The 6444-nt window shown below is 47.3% G+C and overlaps 1 pseudogene; it reads right to left on the minus strand.

Annotated features, from left to right (window-relative positions):
* Window positions 1-1833: 1833 nt before the first annotated feature.
* Window positions 1834-3931, minus strand: LOC141419480 (SH3 and PX domain-containing protein 2A pseudogene; annotated as a pseudogene).
* Between the last annotated feature and the right edge of the window lie 2513 nt (window positions 3932-6444).

The raw sequence follows: 6444 nt of genomic DNA on the forward strand, positions 1-6444 counted from the left end.
CTGCTCCACTTAATACAGTCCAGAAAAAGAAAAAAAACTAATTTCAATTTTAATACAAACTCATGAACAAAGAAAAGGAAACCAATCTCATCGCTGCCCTTTGACAAAGAAGGCAAGCTATTTGCTATAGCTCCCAGGCATCAGTGTGTGGCAAGGGACAGGGACTTGGTGATCCAAGCAAGGCCTCTGAGATCCAGGAGGCAGGGAAAGGGGGTTTGCAAGACAAGGGTCCTGGCTGGCCTGCCTGGGGAAGGGCAAGGTTGGGGAGAAAGATGCCGCCCTCAGTCCAGTGGTTCTGGAAGTTCTGTGTTAGTGGCTTGGAGGCCTGGGCTTTTGAAATCAAAGGCACATGTGGGAATCCACTCCCAGCAAAGGGTGAGTCCTAGGGGAAGCCGACTGGGTTTCTTTCTGGAAGGTCCCCTCTGAAATGTCAGCCATTGGAAAACACAACCCAAAGTTGACAGAGGACCTGCAGGAAACTTCATTCTCTCACTTCTCTCTTCACTGGGGCACTGCCCCTTAGGAGGACCAGGCCAGCTCCTGACACCAGGGTCCTCCATCTTCTCAGACATTGCCAGCAGGCCGAAGGAGGCAGCAGGCGATGTCTGCTCCAGTGTGACTCACAGCAAGACCATGACTGCTTCTTCATAGTTCCTATGTAAGGCTTTCTTTTGGCCTCACCCAGGGGGGAACATACACAGAATGGTGGTCCCCCAGCTTCGTGGGAGCTGCCATCTCTCCAGAGATCTGGCTCCTAACACACTCTCCTCTCGGGGAGGTTTTTGTCCCACCAAGATTGTACAGGATCCAGAACAGTTTTTCTGTTTCACTGAGCCCAGGACCTGGTCTTACTTACCCAGCCCCAAATCCCTCTGGCAAGTGCCATGCTCGGGCACTGTTTACATAGTGGAAACCAAACGAAACGACTTGGCTTATGGAATGGTAAGAATGTGAAACCCCAATCAAAACAAAGTACCCCTCCATGGAATACAACAGAAAAGCCCATCCATCACCACCCCTTTTCCATGTGAGGACAACCACCTTGGGCCCCCAAACAACTCCAAAAATAAGCCCAAAGACCTAACATATAACTCTCAAACCAATAAACCTCTCCCAAAACATGCAAAGGAACTGCTCACCCAGAAACACCTAAAGTAATCTGTGCAGATCGTGAGGAGCCCAACGACATCACCCACCTTTCTGTGAGCTCTGTGTCCTCCACGGGACCCTGAGGAGGTGGGCTCTCTTCTTAAGGCCAGGACAGTGACAGTGAAGAAAGGTGTTTTTTTTTTCTTTAACTACAAGGCATGGACACTGGCCTGGCCCAGGGAAGGACTGAGCACACATGAGATCCCACTCAGCTCCGGAGCCACTACTGCACCCATCAGTGGCAGGTGGTGGCAATTCCTGGAAACAACACAATCACAAACATATAGTAGCACAATACAAGGGCTACCTCTGGTGGCAGGAAGCCAGCCACCACAATGGCCAAGCAGGGGCAGGACACTGGAGGCCCCCAGGACCACATCTTTCCCAGATTTGCAGCAAAGGCACGATTGGGGTTTCCCACATAGCCTGTCCCAAGTCCATCAGCAAAGTCACCAAGGTGCACACATGGGTCCCAGGACAACCGGGTTATTTCCTACTTAATCTGGGTCCTCATCAGACCCTCCCTTCCAGCTGGGGGACATCTTTGAGGTCACACATTCTCACCGTAAAATGTTGCCCTTCCTCGCCCCCTCTCATTTTGTCTTTCCCCTTGTGTGCATGCCACGGTTCACCCAGTGGTGGCCATGGTGGCACACAGAAGCTAGAAGGACCCCAGGCCCACTGTTAGTTCTTCTTCTCAAGGTAGTTGGAGGGCACCCAGCTTTTGAAGGGCTTCACCTCGTCTAGGATCTGGCAGTAGCACCATCCACTGGGGTTCCTCTCCGGCATCTCCATGGACACCCCCTCCTGGAGATCCCGCTGTCATATCCCCTCATATCTTTGAGATTATTGTGGATGAGCTGGGATTTCTCAATGGATTTGGGGCACATAGGGGACGCAGGAATACCGTTGAGCTGAGCAGGCAGCAGGGGAGAATCTGAGCCTGCTCTGCCCGGCGGCCCTTGGCCTCGAGGCCGCTGAGTGCGCAGTGCTAAAAGAGGAGTTCCAGCGGACCTCTCAGAGGTTGTCAGTGGCTGCGAGTGACTCGGTCATCCTCTGAAAGGCGTGGGACTGGTTGTTGTCCTTGGGTGGTGGGGGCACCCAAGTCAGACTGGGGCCTGACTGCCACCTGCTGCACTCCATTCCTCATCTTCATTGCCGAAGCCCCTGGGGAGCTTGGAGGTGATAGTCGGCGTGGTGCTGTTGCTCTGGTTCACGGTGTTCAGCGCTTGCACCCGTTTCTTGATGTTTTCCAGGCTGTCTGACTTGCCCTCATTCTGCTTGCTCTTTGCTGCCTCTTTGCCAGAGTGGTCGGGCACCAAACATTGAGAAGGGACCCAGCCCTCCAGCTCCCCAAACCTCACGTACCATCACCTGCTTTCCAGTTTCTCCAGTACCTGTACTTCTGCGCCGCTGATCTCTGAGTCCTGGACCTTCTGATAGGAGCTACATGTTACATAGGAGAAAACCTGCCCTTCCCAGTCCTTCTTAGGACATGGGAGAGTGGTGACCGGGAGGCTGATGACATCGGCTGAGCCCCTCCTGGATCCCTCATAGGGCCCCTCAGAGGCTGTGTGTGGGGACAGCTCTGAATCCTCTCTCCTAGAGCCCTTAAGCCCCCATCCCCAGCTGTCCTGTGGGTCTCAGCTGGCACTATAAAGTGCTGATACACATTTTCTTTTGGCTGTGTGATTCGGCTTGGTTCAGGAACGGCTTGGACTGGAGGGATGGCTTGGGTTGAGCACAGGAAGTCAGCCCAGCCTTCAGGTCTGCATCCTTTTTGGCTCCAATCTTGGGAATGCCCTGGAGAGGGAGGGCAAAGGGGGAAGGGGGAGGGGGGGGTTCTTCCCCTTCTGCCTGGACATTCTTCTCTGCCTTAAGCTTTAGGAGCTATGATGACTTGGGGGAGCTGAATTTGGGGGAGTTTTCTTGCAAAAGACAGAGAAGACCCCTCTTTGGGAGGAGTTGCTGTCCCTGGAGGAACCTCTGGCTGAGAGACCATCCTCTGCACATTGCCCGAAGCCCTCATTCTCATTCTCCTCTTCCAGAGCCACGTCCTCAGAAGACTCACCCACCTTGAAGCAGACTGCTGCAGGGAGAAGGCAGGGGAGGGCCTGTGGGGCTGGGTGGCCTCCTGTCCCCTGAGCCTCTGTCTTCTGCAGGCTCCTCACTCAGCTCTGGTTCCCCGTCAAAGCCAAAGGCCAGGGATGTCATACTCAGGCTCTTTGTACTTGAGTTTCAGCGGGGAGGCCTGGCTCTCACTGGCACCTGCAGGACCCTCCTAGGGGCTTCCTTGGGCATGCTGGGGGGGGTAGGCGGGGGCACCTTGGGCTGGGTCAGTGTCTGGTGCAGCAGCTCAGGTTGGGCTTTCTTGTGTTTATCGATGTAGGATGCAGGGGCCCAGCCTTTCTTTTGACCAATCTGCACTTACCACCAACCACCAGAATTCTTTCTTATCAATGACTCCAGAAGCTGATCAGAAATGACTGGAACTTGGCAATGGTGTAGTTCTCTACCTCAACAGAAGGGGGCTCTGGTGGTTGAGGTTGGATTCTCTGCATGGTGGTGGTCTTGTCCTGGGGCTTGGGGAGCTGATCTGGGCCCTCTGAGGGGTGTTTCTGGCCATAGCTGGAGAGCCCTAGGCCAGCTTGGACACAGTCCTCTCAGGGACACCCAGGGTGTTGCTGTTGGAGGTGTAGCAGAGGATGGGCAGGGTGATCTTCTTGGCAATGGGGGCCTCGGAGCCTTCTCCTTCAGCTGGCAGAGTCTCCTTGTCCCCAGGATGAAATTATTTGACATACAGTGACACAGGAAAATATGATTCATATTCAAGCAAAGAGATGATAATGGGAGACTGGCCCAGCTGCTGGAATTAGATGCAAAGGGTTACAAATTAGCCATCACATACATGTTACTTAAGGATGTAAAGGAATGAAGAAATAGGAAATCTTAGCTGAGAAATAGGAAATATAAAAATTTAAAAATCAGTGGAGATTCCAGAACATGGAAGAACACAAAATCTGAAATAAAGACAAAATGTGAATAAAAAAGCCACTGGATGGGATTAATACCAGAAAGAGGAGGATTGTGGTTGAAGGCCAGCCTGAGCAAATAGTTCATAAGATCCCATCTCCAAAGACAACCAGAGCAAAATGGACTGGAGGTGTGGTTCAAGCAGTAGAGTGCTTGCTTTGCACTCTACTGCTTGTAGGTGTTGGTGGCTCGTGCCTGTAATCCTAGGTACTCAGGAGGCAGAGATCAGGAGGATCAAGCTTCAAAGCGAGCCTGGGCAAATAGTTTGCAAGACCTTATCTCAAAAAAACCATCAAAAAAAGGGCTGGTAGTGTGGCTCAAGGTGTAGGCTCTGAGTTCAAGCTCCAGTACCACCAAAAAAAAATTTTAAAAAGCCCTGAGTTCAAACTCCAATCCAACTTAAAAAAAAAAACAGATTCTTGGAGACTTATGGAATACAAAATGATCTAATATATGTGTAACTGGAGTATCAGAAAAGGAGGAGAGAAATAATGAGGCAGAAACATATTTGAATGGTCAAAATTTTCTTAAAAATTTTGTGAAAAGACAAAAATTTACAGGTTTGTGGGGCACTGGTGGCTCACGCCTGTAATCCTAGCTACCCAGGAGGCAGAGATCAGGAGGATGACGGTTTGAAGTCAGCCCAGGCAAATAGTTCATGAGACCCTACCTCGAAAATACCCAACACAAAACAGGGCTGGTGGAGTGACTCAAGTGGTAGAGAACCTGCCTAGCAAGCATGAGGCCCTGAGTTCAAACTCCAGGACCTCCAAAAAAATTTCCAGGTTCAAACTGGGCTCCCAAGTAGCCTATATTCTTAGCTACTTGGGAGGCTGAGATTGGGAGGATTGGGGTTTGAGGCCAATCCAAACCCTGGAAAATAGTTCTTGATATCCCATCTCCAAAATATCAGAGCAAAATGGACTGGAGGTATGGCTCAAGTGGTAGAGTGCCTGCTTTGCAAGCATGAAGCCCTGAGTTCAAACACCAGTCCCACACACACACAAAAAAATAAAACAAACAAAAAACCCCAAAACAATTTACAGGTTCAAAAAGCTTAGTAAATTCCAAACAGGATTAAAAACAAAGAGAAACTACACATTGCCACACCATAGTCAGTCTTCTAAAAGCTAAATTAAAGAGAAAATTCTGAAAGTAGCTAGAGGAAAATTACACATCAAATATAGGATAAAGATAATTTGGATGACTGCAAACTCCTCATTAGAGACAGTGAAGGAGAACTAAAGTGTAACAATATCCTTAATGTCCTGATATGGGAAAAATGTTGTCAACCCAGAATTATATATTTGGAAAAATATGCTTTAAAGTGATGAAAAATGAAGAGATGTCAATAAAATAAAATGAGGAATGCTCCTAGCAGTCATATTAAAACAGTTAAAAATAGACAGCTGAAGTTCACTTTTTTTAGATAGGGTCCGACTGTGTAGCCTAGCCTGGCCTTAAACTCAGGATCCTCCTGTCTTGGCCTCCTGAATGCTGGATTTTATAGGCAGGTGCCACCACACCTGGCTGAAGTCAATTTTAATTACATATTATTATATATATATATATTATTTAACCCACTATAGCAAAACTATATAATTGCAATGTATAATCAATATATAAATTACCAATAAAGTACTTTATATTTTTCTTTTTCCATACTGAATCTCCAAAATCAGGCTTGTATTTCACATTTGCATCTCATTTCACAGTAACCACAATTCAAGTTCTACTACATTGGACAGCATGGATTTGGAAAATCTCTCACCTATTAACATGAGGACTCATGTGTAAAAGTGTTCCTTGTAGCATTGTTGGTAATAGCAGAAAATTAAAAAGCAACCCGTGTCCATCAGAAGTAGAGTGGAAAAATGGTGCGAACACATATGACAATGAAATGAATGATTTATTGTTACATGAACCAACATGGATGACTCTCAGAAACCTAATGTTAAGTATATAAAAGAAGTCATAGAAGAATATATAAAATAATCTTTTATATAAAATTCAAAGCCAGGTAAAACGAAATATGTAGAGATACAACTACAACTGGAAAATTAAATAAAATCAAGAAACTATATAAAATTCAGGGTAGTGGGGAGTGGTGTGTGATTTTGGATGGATTTCCAAGGTAATATGAAGTTGAGTTTCTGGGTAGTCATGTCATGATTTTAATAGCTTTTACACTTACAAATTTTAAATTGAAAATTATATTCTGTAGCTTTTAAGTTGTAATTAAATTAATTTACTTGATTAACT

The sequence above is a fragment of the Castor canadensis genome, chromosome X (assembly GCF_047511655.1).
Source record: "Castor canadensis chromosome X, mCasCan1.hap1v2, whole genome shotgun sequence".
Classification (NCBI taxonomy): Eukaryota; Metazoa; Chordata; class Mammalia; order Rodentia; family Castoridae; genus Castor; species Castor canadensis.